Source organism: Struthio camelus, chromosome 1 (assembly GCF_040807025.1).
Source record: "Struthio camelus isolate bStrCam1 chromosome 1, bStrCam1.hap1, whole genome shotgun sequence".
Taxonomy (NCBI): domain Eukaryota; kingdom Metazoa; phylum Chordata; class Aves; order Struthioniformes; family Struthionidae; genus Struthio; species Struthio camelus.
The window spans coordinates 219,826,396-219,845,119 of record NC_090942.1 but is presented as its reverse complement, the minus strand read 5'-3'; the positions used below and the strand labels follow the sequence as shown (position 1 = coordinate 219,845,119).

At 39.9% G+C, this 18,724-nt stretch overlaps 1 protein-coding gene across 2 annotated transcripts in view; it reads right to left on the bottom strand.

The window, feature by feature from the left end:
* TENM4 (teneurin transmembrane protein 4) overlaps positions 1 to 18,724 on the bottom strand; it is a 394,575-nt gene that overhangs the window by 186,389 nt on the left and 189,462 nt on the right. The window lies entirely within an intron of this gene.

The following is an 18,724-nucleotide window of genomic DNA, read 5'->3' as shown; positions in this document are numbered from 1 at the left end:
TCCTATTCAGATAAAATATACATCCTCAAGGTTTAAAAATAAGCAGCACCATATAGATTTGTGTGATGTCACGACACAGCTCTCCTTAGGTTTCTGGGCCACGCAAAGTCATCTGCTACACAAAGGAGTCTGTTTCAAGGCATTACATAAAGACAAGCAAAGTTAAGGAACAAGGCAGAGTACTTAAAAAGCAAACACATGTATGAAGGTTATGCAGGACTGTATGCTTATACTTTTTTAATACTTGCCCCTCAAAAATATAAAGCAAAATAATGTGGCTTCCCATATCGGTTCTTCCTTCCCCAACATAAACATTTCATATTTAATCAGCATCCAGTTTACCTTCAGGCTCTCCACAGCTAAATGATCTGATATTTGCTACACTTGGAATGACATTTCTTTTTTAAGGGAGTGCTTTGATATTTTACACTATAATTTCTCCAAGAAACTGTGCAGTGGCACTAGCATCACAGCCATTTAACATAAACAAAAAGAGTTAAAAATAGGAAAGGAACAGAGCATTTTTATTGCCTATAGTTCTCATTTTATTCAGAAAGATACATCTGAGCTTGGCTAACACTGTTAGGTACAAGTGGTTAGTTCATTTAAAGTAGTGCATGAGGAACAATCTTTTCAAGAGAACTGGACAGTTATCAAAATATTAGCATATTTAGACATATTTAGCAAAATTAGTACTTTTTTTCCACTTCAGTCTTGATTAGGTCATCTATCATCTACCAACGTGAATAAGGTTGCCTTTACACTAGTAGAAGACAGAACGTTACAAAACACACTGAGAGCAAAACTATCATTTTACCATGTAAACAAGGACTCGGTTTGTTATCCAAGTCTTAACTATTAAGAAAGAAAACACTCGCGTACAGCTCCCAAACAGCATGCAAGGTCTCCTGAGAATCCTTTCAAAACTAAGACATTTTATTATAGGTACACTTACCAAAAAAAAATACTACCAGCACAGCTGGTGATTCAAACAACACACTCTATGTAGACCAGCCAGTATTTTGATATGAACGGAGCATATTTATTTGGCAGAAAAACTGTGCAAGGCAAGAGAGGAAATCGGTAGAGGAGCAAGGAATTTGCATCAAGTATTTGGCATTGTCACATTTATATAGTATCTTTGTGTTTATACTGCCCTCATTACCAGAGCGCCTGGACACTTCACAACTATTAACCTCGTAACATCTCAGAAGGTAGGGATCTGTTATTCCTACTTTGTAGAAAGGAAAAAGGCTACTAGAGTAGATTAAAAGTCTACTCAGTTCACTTGTTCAGGTATTAAAATGAGGTTATGTGTCATTATGTATTACTCACTTTAACTTATTATGAGCTCAGAGGTTTCTAAGGTTCAATAGGCATTTCAGGCATTCCTCCTCCAGCTATTTTTGTGCTAAGCTCAGTTCTAGGCATGGCCTGAGAATGCCATCCAGACTGGACCTCTCCGTGGACCAAAGTGTCACACAGGTGCCTTCCTGCCTGTCTCTAAGCTCTTACAGAGCTTAGGGGCTTCAGAGCATGTGTGAATTCTCACGTTTAATTACACACGGACGTTTGTAGTCCAAAGCAGAATGAACGATGCATTTTTCACTCCTTCAGGCTCAGCCAATCATAGACAGCAGGTAGTCCAGATATCTCCGTAGGCTCTAAGAGCTTAAAATCTAACCACATCGACCAGACGTCTGTATACCACAGTGACTTTCGTGAGCTTACTCTGGACGTCAATGGCACAGCCAGGCATTGAACCAATACCTTTTCCATTAGACCATTCAAATTGCTCTGTCCTATGGACATCATAGTGTAAGTAAGTGCCATACAAATTCTTAAGTAAATATTTAAAGGTCATCATTTCCCTTCTCCTTCATGGGAATGTGTTGCTTGTAGGTCATTACTTACTGCAAAAAAAGCAAGGTGAGTACTGAGAGGACTATGAGCATCTTTCCAAGGCATGAAAAATGCATTTGAAAACTCCTGAGAGAAAATATCTTATGAGAAAAAAATCTTGCCTCAGTCAAAAAGCAAACACAAGAAGTGCTACAGTTTTTCTGCATATTAGTCTGCTCCTTAAGTGAGTCAATCAACCACTCCATGTTTCATTTTCCTTGAATGCAAGATTTACATTTACTTTACTGACATGACTAACGCAACTATTCATTCCTAAATGTTTGCAAAGCATCTTACAGTGTCCTGATCTAGAAAATGTGATTGAATTATCTATAACATAGGTACGATCTGTGTTATCATACACAGATAAAAATATCTATATTATCACACAGGCCTGCATTAACGTGTCAGCATCTATCTTTGGTTAATAGATTTTGTCTAAAGCAAAAAGCTTCTTGTGTACACTGTTTCTTGAACACATATTATCACACTGATTACACATGAGAAGGAGATGTGTGCACACCATGCAGACCAAATTGCAAAAATCTAGGATACAGGGAATTATCTGAAAAGCATTTTGACTATCAATTTGCCTAAAAAGAATCAAGAGAACAGAGTGCAAAATACTGGGACTAGTGCTCTATGGAGGGTTTCTGATTTGAGGTTCCCAAGCATAAAATAAAAACCTATAAATATTCACACCCATAAGGCAAACAGACTTCACGCAGGTGGGTACCAACCATGAAAGCCTTCCTGAAATCAGAACAAAAAGTACTGTTTGCTTTGGAAACATACTCTGGTACCACTTACGTTATTAGGAAATAATATCATTACGATCTTCCAAATACCAATGATGTCTGACTTGCAAGCTGGCAGAAGATTCAGTCTTCTGCTTTTTCCCCCTAACTGCCACGCTAAAAAGTAGCAGCAGTAGATGTTTGAGATCTCTAATCCTCATAGAGGATATGTAAAACTGTTGATGTTCACAGTTGTTTTAGCAGAGGTTTTAGGAAGGCACAACTGAAACTTGTTCTGTGCTAAATTGATGCAAAGTTCTTCTGGGTGGAAAAAAAAAAATGTTTATAAGGGAAAGCCATGGGTGAAAGACACAATAACATGCTTTGAAGTCTTAACATGATCCTAAAAGCAAAGTGAAGCTGCAAAAATGGTTTGAGATTCCTGGGCCTGATGTTCTCAGGCTCCATGTCAAGTGAACCACTGCTGACATTTTCTCTTTTTTCTACTCGGCTAGATGTGAGATGTGCCTCTAAAAGAGCAAGCGCCTTCTTAACAGCCCCCACGTCCTTCTTCCTTTCCCTCTCCTCCCAAACATGATGCCAATAGATATTCGGATATTGAAAGTTCCCCCATGTATTAAAAGAGCTCAGTGCAATCAACAATTGAAGTGTATTGTACAATACCATTAGCTTCCACTGCCTGGGAAGCCTTATGACATGTCCTTTGCAGATGTGTTGGTTACGTTTCCCATAGTAAAAAAACTCTTCGCCTTTGGGCTCCCTGGGCGATTTCAGCACCAATGAGAAAGACGATGTCGTAAAGGGGAGGCATCTCGTCCATTACGCTAGCATTTTAAAATCAAACCTTTGACTTGCACAATCTTTTAACTAAGCTAAGTGGTAGCAAAAGGTGCTCTGAAACTTGCTGAACGGGTAATAGAATTTTCTGTGGCAGAATAAACCAGTTTATTCTTGGTCCTAACGTGTCATTGGCCACTTTCTGGATGGCAAAAAGAAGGGAGGAAGTCAAACTCCACAGTCCTTTCAGGGTTTGACAAATCTGCTGAGTTCAGCAGTTCAGCTACTGAAGTGTGATGTGGTTATTCATTTGCTTGGCAGTAGACTCAGATTCATTTTAGCAACACAAATTTACAAGTAGCTTAGCTTAGTTGAGCTATTCTGCAATCCAAACAAATCAGAGTTCATACTGGTGGAACTAAGTATTCAGGATCATGATTTTTTAGGTCTTACCACATTATTTCACATGTTATTGCATTATTCCTACTCCAAAGTTGTTTGTGGAGGTCACAAGCGACATTAGCTGATGCTGTTAAGCCAAAAAAAAGGGGATATGTTTTTAAAGTTTGCTTTCAACAGGCCCAGACTTTTGGATATCTTTGTAGTATTGCCACTGTTTTATGACCCAGCAAAACGGAGTAGTCAAAATATCTTGCTCAGCAGAGTAGACAACAAAGAAACTGGAACAACATTTAAATGAAAAAGGACAAACAACGACAATAATTCACATGGTCAACAAAACGGACATCTCTTGGGACAGGTTGATGGAGCGAAGGAGTTAGCAGAGAGAGGCAGATGATTGTGATAGATCACAGGGAGAAGAAAAGACAAGACACGCTTACTGAAGCATACGAGACCCCCAGAAACCAGGCAAGTCAGCAAAAAATTCAAAACACACTGCTGCCCCTTTATTAGCTTGTTGCTTTGCCCAAAGCAGCAAGCTAAGTGTAATAAATAACCAGACCAATCAGTTATGATGTTTGAAATTAAAGCCTAATTTAAAGTCTATGGCTGAAGCCACTAGCTGCTTCTAAGGTGCTTGTTAAATGTATTCTCATAGCGACTCATAGGCTCTGGCTGCTGCCTTCTCTCCGGTCCTCTCAAAGCTGAAGGTGCTACTGCTGGCCTGGTGATTCCTCACTCAGGTAAAGCTCCTAGACAAGTTCATGAATGAACAAAATAACAACTGTTCTATGATCTTATGATCTTGCTCTGAACAACTGAAAAGGAGTTTCTCGGAATAGAAGTTTGACAAAAACAGCGAATTAATCATTACCAACATAAACATGCTGCGCAGATCTGGATTTACAGCGAGCTCAGAGAGTGAACAGCATCCGGGCAACCCAGAAAGTCTTTTGGAAAAACTAGTCAGTATCTTAGCACTAAGAATACTCCCTGGTTTTAACCCCTATTTTATCTGAAGATGACAGTTTATTTTGCATAAACAACACAAGGAAGAGCACAAGCTTTGGAAAAGCCAAGCTTCTCTTCACAAGCGCTCCATCCTCCTCAATGCTAACATGGGGCTCAACGTGGAGAAGAGTTTGCCCCACTCAACGTGGAGAAGAGTTTGCCCCACTCCTTCACTGCTTTCTACAAGCATCTTACCGGCACTGGTGACAGTAAAGCCAAAGCAAACAAAAGCCAAAGGAGCACTCCTGACAGGGAGAACGTTTTTCCAACACCCCTCGCCCTGGTTCAGTATGGGGGCAAAAGAGAACATGGAAAAAGACAGTGCGAGAAGGAATAGGTGAGAGGGGCTGACAGGATAATGAAAACAAACAAGCAAGAGGAGGAAGGTGAGAAAAATATAGAATGAGAGAAACAGAAAAAGAAGAAAGTTAGGAAAGCGCAAAGAAAGCTAAGAAAACAGTGAAAGAAGAGACTTGGAATAGAAAAACAGCTGGAGATCAGTCAGTGGTTGAAAAGACCTTTTAAACAGCCTTTGCATCCCTCTTTTCTTCCTCCTTTTTTACTCCTTGTTTTGTTTCTTTGCTCTCCTGGCTTTTTTGTGGGGCCACGCATAACATATCTCGTGCTTACATATTCCTCTCTAACTTTCAGGTTGGCCAACCTGCCTTATTATAACCACATTCTCTAAAATGAGAACTGAGCTTTGCATTTTCTCCTAATTAAAAAAACCCTGAATTCCACCAGTGAGTTACTCAGGGCTAATTTTGACTCAGGTAAACGTATTGCTTTCACTCCTGTCTCTGTAAACTTGACTGTAATTATCTGGATAACTGTCTCTCCTTACACTGAAATTATATGATTTCTGGAGAAGAAGGAGAATTGACTGTTGCAGAATTAATCATACTTCTGTGACATTCAATGTTATGAAAAGGAGCCTTTCAGCATGAAATAGTCACTGGTTTGTCAATCTCCAGTAAATCAAGAGAGAGGAATGTAAGATTAAGGAGAATAAAAACAAACATTAAACAAAGATAATAAATGCTGTGTTTTTCTCTTACATGGTTGTTCCGTTTCAGTGATGGGCAACACTTCTGCGCCACAGAGTGGCAGGACATGCCAACACGACAAGAGTTGAAGATCCAGGCATCTCCTGTGGCACTGCTGGTGTCAAAAGATGGCAACAGCAGCAGGCCTGGATGCAGTAGGTTGCACCTGCTCTCTTTGTTTATAGGAAGGCCGAGCCCTGGTCAAGAGAGGTCCAAGCTGGCATTCGTCCAAGGGCATGGGACACTCTAACACTGAGCGCAGCAACAGTTTAATCCCCGAGTACCTGAGAGGTTCTCAGCTCTGGAATTGGAATCTAATCCTGATTTAAGGGCTCAATGACCCTTATTATCATCTGGGGGGCACATTAGGTACCCTATCATGAATTCATACCACGTACACATACAGACCTGAACCACGTACACATACAGACCTGAATCACTAAGCCAGCCACTGGAGAGAGGGATTCCTACAAGGCCAGTTCTTACATGAATTTTGGCAATTACCTTGTGACTGAAACTCTGCACTGCTATGTGTGTAGTTTCTAGTGCCTGAGAGGCTCTCCTCCATGGCTTAAAGCACTTCCTCAAAGAATTGAAAACCTGAGCTCAGAAGTCATCCTGCCCAAAAGACCATGGACTTGCACATCAGGATAGCACTCCGGCTGTGTGGGAACAGCGAATCTTACATCCACTGCTCTCCACAACACAGCTGAATCTGCACCACTGTACAGCTAGAAATGTGAAATTAATATATCTCCAAAGAAAGGAGCCCAAAAGGCAGCTTCATTACAGGATATTTAAGTGAAGACTCACAGCTTGTCATGGCGAGGTTCCTTTGCTCTGCTTCCTGGCCTGTTGATTTATTTGACACAAGAGAATCGTTTGGAAAAATAAAATAAAGGCTCAAGGAAGGACATTTAGGGTAATGCTCATTATTTTAAACTCTCCGTCTTGCCTTCTTCCTGACTGCACAGTGATTCAATGAGAGAAAAAGGATTTACAAGCCTTCTTCACAGGCTGGGGATAAAGATACTCTACTGGACTGGGCTGCCAATTCAACCCCCTTCATGCTGAGAATTGTAAAATCTGTATCTCCTTGTCCCTGGGTGAGTGGTCTAACCACACTAGGGCACTACATAAGAGGAGGCACCTTCTCTGTTTATTGAACTCATGGTAGTTTGAAAAGTGTAGACACGGCCTGAGGACACCTTAGCAAACTAAGGATTTACAAGTAAGTAGACAGACAGATAGATTTTTTTCTTTTTGCATCCCATATGTCCTAAAGTAAGCGACAGGTACTTTCACAGCCAGACTAGTATAGCCACATGCTACTGAGTATGTCCAGTAACACCTGGGAACCTGTCTGCTGAGCCATTCCTCCAGATTCAGAGTTTAAATTACACAAGCACCAGACACAGCTCTTTCAGAGATAATCAGGATTTACTCCACTTCCCTAGAATCACCATGTGCAAAGAAGGAATTTAAACAACAGAGAGCTTCATACCTCTTAAAATTTTACCACCAGAGTGGGAACTGCCTCTCAAGAAAATAAAGCATTGTAGTAATCACCAAAAATCCTGGCTGCAAAGACACTCACTTGCTTTGATTTGACACACACTGGTTATTCTTTGGCCCCTCCTGAATGAAGAGCAGTATCAAAGATTTCCAAGATAGAAGCAGATGGTCTACCAAATCATATTAGTTCCTTCTTGGGAGAATACTTTATATTTTAATTTAGTTCCCAATTGATCTTAATAGGGAAGAAAAAAGCTTCCAGCTGAAGCATCACATTTCTTTGAAACTTTCACGGAAGTGACTAGAAAGACATGTTATAAAATGAAGCAGTTAAACTCAGTGTTTGTTCAATGCAAAGAGTCAGCACTTCCTATTCAATGTCTTCCTAATTACCTCTGGGGATCAAAGACTTTCGAGAGATTGCCTGTCCATTCAAACTGCTAATAGATGAACACTGGCTCCCCTAGTCCTTTAGTGGCTTGCTGGATATTTGTTATTTCCTGTAGGGAGGAAAAACACAATTCTAAATGCTTAGCATGCTTTTATGGGTTTTTTTGGAGGATTTTTTTTCAAGTGACAACCTATAGAAAAAAATATATATATGTAAAGGTGTTCTGGCTTATTAAAGAAGCTGTCTGCTTAAATACAATCTGTAATTTCCTCCACCCACCTGCACCATTGAGAAAGCAGAATAGGAAGTTGAAAGATGGGTCTCAGCAACATTTTGCTCCTATTAGGCAGCTTACTGCACCAAAGAAGATTACTTCAGTCCCCAAAGCTCTAGTAAATTTGGTGTTACACACACTCATGCTTTCCTTCCTCAGTAAAACAATGTTTTCCCTTCTTGATATCCTTTCTGGCAGAGACCATATTACTATAAATATTACTGAGATATTTCTTCACGATCAAAGTCAATTATAAGACGGTCCCACTGTACCTCTAAATGGAGTTTTAATTCGTGTATATAATATTAGAAATAATGATTTCCCCATTGGGGTACTCACTTCAATTAGAGAAATGAGGACAGGCAGCCTTAACAGAGGGCCTCCCACCTTGCTCTACTATTACTAAAATTCTGGGCTAGCCTGTTGTGGACAGTATAATTTTACATAGGCCATTTCATTACACACCTATAAACTGCAGGGCCCTAATTAGAAAGGGTGCAATTTACATAGTTAAGTCAGTAACTTCTCATATGCTTCCTTCCTTCCCTTATTATCTCTACCAGATTTCTTTTGTCAGAAAACTTGCTTTCCTCAATTAATGCAATCAGTTGCTTATAGTCTAAAAAATATAGATTGTTATTTAACATTACAAACAATATCTCTCTTCTTCTATCATCCCAGCATAACAAAGGTGGGCTCAAAGTTTAAATTCAGTGTTCCAGTCTGGGCAGGTCAACATCTTCACATGGTTCTAGAATGTGATGCGTGAACTTGTCTCAGTTTACGGGTTTATCTTTCCGAATGCTTTACTATAACTTTACTATAAAGACAAGTAAATGATTTGAGGGTGCTGCTTGCTTAGCTTGAGTAAATATAGTGATTTCAAGAGGACGCTGAAGGTGTGAAGCATGAATTTAGACATTCAGTAGATCGGGGCCAGAACGCTCAGCATCCTCACAGCTGAACTCTAAAACAGAATCCTGTTTGGTGACTTTTTGAAAAGATCTCAAAAAAAGGTAACCTGCACATGTATTGAGGAGTAAATTGCTGTTTTAACTGCTTAGACATGACAAATATATAGGTATTTTAAAATAGGCTACAAGTCTTTTAATTTATTTTCTATTTTCCCTCTGAAATAAACTTGCAAGTAGATTGTTCCAACAGTTCATCTGGAGAGGGGAAAATTCCTCTTTTCTCTGTACAAAAGCTCAGCAAATGGATACGAATGTACAGTCTGCAAAAGCTGATAAAGTGGGTGACACAGCACAATTAATAACACCAGATTTTTTTTTCTGTCCAGAGACCCTGGGCAAAAATCAGTACAGTACTTTCAGGAACTATAAATCTGAGTGAATGGTTCAGATCAGTGTGAAAAGCTCTCTCAATAACGAAATTCAACACAACCTGATGATTTGTTCCCTTGGACTTAGAATTAAATCCAGCACATAGATTAAGGCAACTGCTGGCAAGTGCAACCCATGGTGTTCTCTTAAAAGGCCCACAGCCATCTTTATATTTAATTACACCGAAAAAAAGCATTTGCTGAAAAAAAATCCGAACTTTGCCAAGTAAAGCACTCAAAAGTGAGCAAAGAACAGAATTAAGATTGCTTGTGTGATTTTAGATCAGCCCCTGTATGCATATGTACTCTGTAATAGCCTTTAATTCCCTCATCACAGTCTATTTTTTTCCACTGGCCCAATGCTGAGCAGAACAATCGCGCAGAAATTGCCACTCAGCCCTGGCAACTCCAGAACGTAGCATGTTCAATTGCTTTCTAGGGATGCCATATGCGCAGCCTGGTTGGTGGCACTAGGAGGGGGTTGCAAAGGGAAGGAATACACTCAGTGCAGACAATTTTGCTATCGTCTTCTACACAGCTCCCTACTGAGCATGTGGGAACTAAGATTTTCTAGTTTTACAGCAGCCAGATCTGAGTGGATCTTTAGAGATACGATCGAGTGCACACTATTACTTGTTCTACCTAAAAGAAGGGAGGTGTCGCACGATTCTCCTCTGCTGGCTCTGCACCTCTGCAAAGTGAATATAAAATACCAGTAGATCCAGTGGCAAAGTTTCACACCAGTGCATGCCTATACTGGCAGTAAAGATCCAGACACTATCTGTCTCAAGTCTATTTAGGATAAGCTCACTTCAGATCACTTAGGCCACGCTAATTTTGTCTCATCATTAAATACACATGTATCAAAGTGTTTGTTTCATCTTCCCCAGAGACTACACTCATACTACTGAATTAAACAGTGCCAAGGAAAGTTCCCAGGCAGTGGGACTCAACAGTCTATACCGTCATAGCCCCTGCCATGATTTTGGCTCTAGTCAGCTAGCACTTTCTGAATTCCCACGCACAGCTCAGCTAGCAAGGGCCAGAGATCACTCTCAGTAGATAGCTTGGGTGTGAGCATCCATAGTAAGAGTTTAATAGCATAGACATGGAACCAGTCTGGGCCAGTTAGCCTCAGTGCACAGAATGATCCCAGGTACATTTGTTTTACAATCTGGAATAGCCAGCGTCCCAGCTTGGCTGGGAAAAGCATGCTAATATAAATAAACTGTTATTGATCACTAGGATTAATACTGTTTGGTATATCAATATGCTTAGGTTTTTTCTTGTTTTTTTCCTTTTTATTTTCACCCCAGAAAGCTTGATTTCATCATCATTTCTGCCATCACTACAAGAAATTATGTTCTGCTGGTAGTTGAATTAGTGTTACTTTTTAAAAAAAAAAAAAAAAAGAAAAAAAACTTAGGGCCAGCATAGCCATCACACCTCTGCTAACTGCTTAGTTTTGCTTAGCTTTTTAAAGAATTTCTTTACTTCAGATAATTAAGTGAAGCTACATTTGTAAGGTAAGGAACATGCAATGCCACTTCTGTATTATGTGCTGCCATATTTGAAAACAGTTAACATCTGCTGTTCTCACCATCTTTCTAGGCAAAGCCTGCATGAAAGCATGCTTCTGACTGCAATAAGGACAAGCTTGGAATTTAAGGTATGATAAAATCAAATAAAGGAAAAGGTAGAAGAGGTCGGTGATGGTGAGAGAGTTTATTAATTTTTCATTTAAATGCTCAGATTCCCCAGTCTCTAACTACCTGCTACTGAGGACCAGATTCTGACATTTTATGCATGGTGAGCTTCATTAGCGGTCCTTCAGGAGCTTTTACGTTTCGGCATAAGCAGTGGTGTTCGAATCTTGTCCAGAGGGAAAGAACAGGCTGGATTTTTGTTCTTTATTTTGCAAGTCCTCTAGTATGTTACCTAGATAGTATACTTAACAACACCACTTTGCTTAACACTGTAAGGATGTGTATCTACCACATATCTCAGCTTTAACTACAGGAAAAATAAGCCCTAGGGAATGTGTTGCTGCACATATCCCATAGAAATGTATGACCTGGTTGCACATAAAAATTTAAAGGTAACTTCTAATTCATGCCAGAAAAGGATGCAAGGGAAAGAAACACCAAAGTATAACCAAGGAATTTTTTTTCACTGTCACTGACATCCCTAACTGAGCTTATTCTTGTAAGCAGTTACCCACAAAAATGTACGCTATTTAAAAACAATGAAAGAAAGCACATTAAGGTAAATGTTTCTGTCTTTCTCTATCCATTTAACTGCAATTAAATTATGTTATTTCACACTAATTAGTATGAAATAGAATCATGGACTTGAGGAGAACGCCTTTCAGTAGATGCTAAGATCTGTAAAATTGATTCCTTTTCAGCGTCTGTGTGCAAAGGTCAATCTAAGCCGTGAAATGAAGATTATAGCAGCACATCTGTGCCACTGTCACAAAGGCAAGGCCAGCACTTTCAGTGTCAGCATGCTGTTATTTTCTTTTCTGGGGACTTAGAACAACTACAAAAACTCCCTAAAAGCAACTGCTAAAAGCTCATAAAATGTGAGAGCCCATATCTTTCCATTTAATAAAGAGAGATGGAGATTAAACTCACTCTCCTTGTATTAAGCATTCTTAAAACTAAGAATGGATCAGGCATCTAAAGGGCTAACTTGGGTGTTACATGACTGATGTCTGTTTTCATAATGCACTGATACAAACTCCAAGATCAGAGGGAGCCGTCTGGATATACAACCTCAGCAGCCTGCTTTTGACCAGTTAGAGATTCAAACATATTGATCTACTTTTAAATGGAAGCCATTCTTCCTATGATCCCACAGTAACGAAAGAGGATCAGACTTTGACAAAAGGGCCTCTTCATTCAGTGTCAAAATAAAACAATAAGCAGAAATAAAAAAGTCATATGCAACAAGCAGAACAATGGGAAAAGAGAGAGTAATCGATATAAATCTAAGGCTATGCAGAAAGTTCATAAAAGAAGCTGAAGGCATGAAAAAACATCCATAGCTTGAAAAAAAAAAAAAAAAAAAGAACAAGAGAACATTTTAAAAGTATACTGAAACCAAGTAAACTGAGCAACAGTATAAGCTACTTACTTGATGGAGATGGGGAAATTGTTAATATTCTAGTAAAGGCTAAAGCGTTCAGTCGGTATTTTTGTTCTGGCTTTTGAAAATAGCTAGGATAATGCAATTATTTTACAGGAAATAAAAATTTTTCTAGTCCATTAATAACCAAGAATTACATTAAACTACATCTATTCAAGGACAAACATTTTTAAACCTGCAGGCTCATTTAACTTGTATTCGGTAAACGAGTCAAGATAGCAAAAGAGAAATCTGACTTACTGATTAATACTAAACCAGCTACCAAGAGATTAGAACAAGGAAAGAAGGGAAAAGAAGAGAATGCAAGTCACTTTGATTGGGTAGCCTGACATTTATTACAGGCATAATAATGGAAAATATAACATAGAATTCAACTGACAAAGAATAAAGGAAGTAAATATACGGTGACTCAGGCCAATCATATTACCTTTCTGAAACATAGATCTTATAACCTTTGACAAGGTTATAGTTTAGTAAGGCATTTGATACAATTTTGTGTGACTTCTGAATTAAGGAAAAAAACACTTTCCAGTGGCAAAGAGCAATGTAAACACGTGCTTAAGAACTAACTGACAGACCTTAACATTGTCATCACTAGGGGATAACCATCAAATGAGAAAACTTCTGTCGGAATTCCACAACTGATGGTAGACCTGAAATTACTTAACATTCATATCAATGTTATATAAGTAATATAAAATCACGAAATGACTAAGCGTGCAGATGACGCAAAGACTAATCAAGTGGCAACGAAATAGTAAGGACAGGGCGGAATAATAGAGCTGGACAGCTACTAAACCAGAAAGATTCAAACAAAATGCGCTTTACTATTGTCAAAGGCCAGCCTATCCTCTTCAGAAGACGGAGCGCAAGTTGTGCCTACCAAATGGGACGCTGCCCTCTGGAAAGCGGGGACTGAAGATGACGTAAGGAGTAAGTACCAGAAGATTCTGCGTTCCTACTTCTTCCCACTGCCAACAAACATTGACTCAGTTCCTAAAAGGTGTAGCATAGTAATTGCATAGACTCTGTTCAGTGCAGATTTTGAAGAAGTGTTAACTGCTTTGCAAAGCAGAAACGTTGCCACTGAGCTTCAGGATGTGTTGCTATCACACAGAATACCTAAATTTTAACATCTCTCACTTTTATACCTCTCCCTCTTGGCACACTGGACAACTCTAGCAAAATTGGTGGTCTTACATTATTTTCTGTTCTCCTTTTCCAGTAATATTTTCTGGTAGCGTCTGTCTTTCAATAGCTTATACGTCCTCAAATATTTCTCCTACCCCCACATTTTCAATGTCAGACCACAGATCTTACTCAGGTTGAAACAGCGAATGTTCTTTAATGGGGTTTTTATAGTGAGTTTTTTTAATACCCACCTGACTGAATTGATCTTCACAAGATTAGCTTTAAAGTGGGATCTTGCGTCTTTAACACCTTCATTTTACAGCTGCGGTTATATCACTTCTACCTCCCTTTCTCTGAACTATAAAGCTAAGAGTAGCTGCTATCCAAAGCTATAATACAGCATCCAAATCCAAAAGAGATGCCCACAGTCATCTAATAATACAAAAAGCTCTTCCTGACTTTGCACACCACGGCAAATTAAATTTAAGTTACAATTAATACAACCATGCATCTAAAGCTGCAACAAAAAAACACAGAACTGAGGAAAATATAAGACTGAAAATTAATAGCCCTTTTTAGTTTTAATTTTGCTTCTTCCCTATCTCTGGTGCTTTGCATACAGCTACAGTGCTACGACATTCCTTCATATAGCTCTGCCGAGCTGTACTTTGGGGATCTACCTGTGTACTATACAGCCCTCTGGGTGTGTGCATGTGGAGAGGAAGAAGGGGAACGTCTGTAAAGTGACTGGGGCTGAAACATCTGAGTGATTCATTAATTCACTGTAGACCTGACCAGGGAAAGTTTCTTTTGCCAGATCCTCGCGAGCGGCTTTCCTGAGCTCAACCAGCCTCTTGTAAACTTTACACACCACAGCTGCCCTCGCTTGCTCCTTCACAAGAGCAGCGTGTGATTCAGGTTAACATAAATCCCTGCAGACTTCCCACCCTCTTTACTATGGAAAGAACTCTGCAAAGGATTCTGGTGACTTGTCTAAAACCATGCACTTTTTCAAGGATCGCCTGAAAGCTCCAATTTTGATTGCATCTCCTCATGCGGTTGAAACTCTTCTCATGCCTTATCTTTACACATACAACTTACATGAGCAAAATCTGGCACTCAGCAACAACAACAAAGAACAACAAGATCATTTAAAACTGGATTGAAGAGTCAGCATCTGTCTTGACGTATTTTCTGTTTTTAGTCAGGTCAGTCAGGAATGTATACAAATACGTGCAGACTTTTCTAGACCTTTTCTAGCTCTTGTTGCAGACAGCAAGACCGATGCCTTTGCCTCTAACTGCACGTGAATCAGCTCTAAGGTAAACGAAGTTGCACTAGTTTAAAAGGAGCATGTACAAGAGGAGAATAAAGCCCATATCTTTCAAACAACACTGCATATCACAAGTTAAAATGTTTTTTTTAAAACTATATCAATGAGAGACGATCGGATGGTATGGTAATCCACTTTTTAAAACGAAAACCAGGAGAGAAAGCTAGATGTCTTTTAACTGTACGTCTATGAGTGAGGGAGTGACGGTAACTATGTTTGTACGTCTTTAGCGCAGTTGGAGTCAGCTTTGACAGGAAAAAGCCGCATATTGAAGCACTACCACAAAATATAAGACCAGTATCCTGATATGTTCAGTTTCCCAAACATTTATTCGGACATAAAAATATTACTGATAATAGTATAGTACCTTTCAAACTGGATCTCACTGTTTTGCACATTACGTGCAAAGTGAAGATGTAACTGAGACACAGAGTTATTAACTGGACTATGTGCAATAATTTATTAAGTACGTGAGAGAACCAAGAAGAGACCTGGAAGCACTTCTTCTGGTGACAGACTGACTTCATAATATAAAGGCTTTGCTAGAACAGATTGTTTAGCTACTGTTTCTGCATTTTATCTAAGATAAGATGGAAATGAAAAAAAACTGAAAAAGCTTTGTACATCAAAATGACAAATGATAACAGTAGCAAAATCTTGGATTAGAAAAGAAATATTAAAGTGGAGAATGAAATAAACTTGTTTGCGGGGTAAAAAATTGCTTTACATTTTAAGTTGAATAAAAACCTTACTATTAAGCTATAAATATAGGATTAATGAATACAGACCAAGTCAAAGAATGAAGCATTAATAACTTTTACTACTGATCTCAAGTGGCATGTAAATACCACGGTAATTGGTATGTTTCACATCCATAGCTAACTAGTTAGATAGCCAAGAGCTTTGGAGAGGTGCTTTAAATCACGTTTACTACATAGCATCAAAGAATCATGAAGAAGCTGAGATAAAGTTGGCTTTGAGGGTGATTTTAGACAATAAAAGAAAGACACTTTATAAACACATCATAGTCCTAGCAAAGCTTTACTGTCAAAGCATTTTGCCTGTAGCAAGCAACAGTATTCTTTAAGTGAAGCTGTGACTGTAAGGAGTTCAAATAAAAGGAGAGCTGAAAAGCAGAGAGCTCTGACTCCAATCAAATGAATGACTGTTTTGGCTTTGTCATATGTTTTCCAGCCCTAACTTTAATTCAAATCAAATGTACATCTCTCTTGCTGTTCATGCAATGCAACCGCAGCACATGCTTAAGCACAGGAAGATTGCAACTGCCTAATAACATCCAATTGTACTTCCATCTAATGTGATATCTACATCAGGCACTGGGTAAGACCTTCTCTTTCAGAAGAAAGCAACTATTCTTCATCACTAATTCACAGAATCGTTTAGGTTGGAAGGGACCTCTGGAGATCATCTAGTCCAGCCTCCCTGCTCAAGCAGGGTCACCTAGAGCATATTGCCCAGGATCACATCCAGGCGGCTTTTGAATATCTCCAGCGAAGGAGACTCCACCACCTCTCTGGGCAACCTGTTCCAATGCTCTGTCACCCTCACAGTGAAGAAGTTTTTTTCTCAGGTTCAGATGGAACTTCCTGTGGTTCAGTTTCTGCCCATTGCCTCTTGTCCTGTTGCTGGGCACCACGGAGAAGAGGCTGGCCCCATCCTCTTGACACTCCCCCTTCAGATACTTGTACACGTTGATGAGATCACCTCTCAATCTTCTCTTCTCCAGGCTGAACAGGCCCAGCTCTTGCAGTCTTTCTTCAGAGGAGAGGTGCTCCAGCCCTCTCATCATCTTGGTAGCCCTCCGCTGGACTCTCTCCAGGAGCGCCATGTCTCTCTTGGACTGGGGAGCCCAGCACTGGACACAGGACTCCAGGGGAGGCCTCCCCAGGGCTGAGCAGAGGGGCAGGATCACCTCCCTCCACCTGCTGGCAACACTCTTCCTCATGCACCCCAGGATCCCATTGGCCTTCGTGGCCACAAGGGCACACTGCTGGCTCATGTTTAACTTGTTGTCCACCAGCACTCCCAGATCCTTCTCTGCAGAGATACTTTCCAGCAGGTCAACCCCCAGCCTGTACTGGTGCATGGGATATTCATTTAGAAACTGTTCTGAGGACCTAGCCAAAGAGCTGCTGGGCATGAAGATCTGGGCAATGTAATAGGTCTTTTCTATTTCTAAACTCAGAAATCTTCCTCCCAAAAACTGCAGCACTGCCGGAGTTTCTCTACAAGCAAGCAGGCCTCACATTTATCAGAAATAGATGTTCTACTGGCAAGGTAGCAATGATCTTGTGGTATTACCTCTGCTGTAAGAGTCTCACCATAGATTGGCCCTGCAAAACAAAGGTCCGTGGCATACATAACCCCCCACGCTCCAGCAAAACTCACCAAAAATATTCTTGTCTAACAAGAGAATGGAGGATCCTGAAATGGTCCATTTAATTTAAAGTGATGTCTCCTCATGATCTCCTGGAATAGCAAACTAGCAGGGTAATTACAAGCTGCTTAAAGGGGTCTTCCATTTTATTGGTTCCAAGGGTGCTGCTCTTGCAGTTTTAGTGTTACAGCCCTGACCTGCCACTACTTTTCTCTTTGGCTTTCTCACCCTACGAGACACGCTTCTATGGAGCTCGCAAGATCTGCATAAACTACATGTGTGTAAAACTTTGATGTTCATTGTTGCCACTGCCTTAGTGTATGTCTCCGAACATTTGAAAAAGTGGCAGCACGTCTGTCAAAAGCTTGTTAATGCAAATGACACCCAGCTTTTGGTGCTTAATACACTTTGTTATATTTTGTTTGTCATTATCTCTCAAGACCAGTGACTCAGTCCTGTAAAACTTTCAGCTTGATCAGTGTTTCACAACACCAGCCGTTCAGCTTCTGTGGACTTCTATTTATGTCTCCTCTCTTCTTTGAAAGAGCCCAACAAGATAAATGAAGCTCAGACAATTAAACATCATAAAGTCTTTCATAAAATAATGAAAAAACACAGAGATGCTCTTTGGCTTTTTGCCTTGAACAAATGATTTATCAAGTGCTTCAGATGAATTTCAAATATGAACTGGCTTCAGCAAAGAACTTTAGAAATGACCAAATGCCTCTTTGCTTCCATGCTTCTCTGCCTGCCTCAGTAGTTGCCCATTATGGTTGTGTCTGAACATCTGCCACACACACACAGAAGACAATAGCAGAGGCCCTCATGGATTTCCTGATGTCTCTAGTTTGCCACCCTCGTAACCTTAGATAAACCTAACCCCACTAACCTAAAACCTTACCCTGCTAAAGGTAGTTTTTAATATTTAAAATGGAGGACTGTGGTGTGTCTGATGCTGTGAAGAGCATTTTAAAGCCACCGAAATTAGTCTGAAGTATTCGTATTAACTGATCAGTATACAAAAAAAGGGATGAATGCCAAACCACTGCCATTGGACCTGATCCAAAGTCCATTCACTTAAACGGGAGTGTTTTCAGTGGCTGCAGTTTGCTTTGGAGGATGTCAGTGGTCATTACATAGATAATTTCTATGCTTATTTTAACTAACGAGCAGGTGGCAAGTAGCCAAGTACCTAGTATTCACAAAGCGTAGCGTAACATAGGCTAGACCTTCTTACTCAAGATCTGTTGTACCTTACTACTCAAACACTCCCAATGGCATCAAAAGGAGCAAA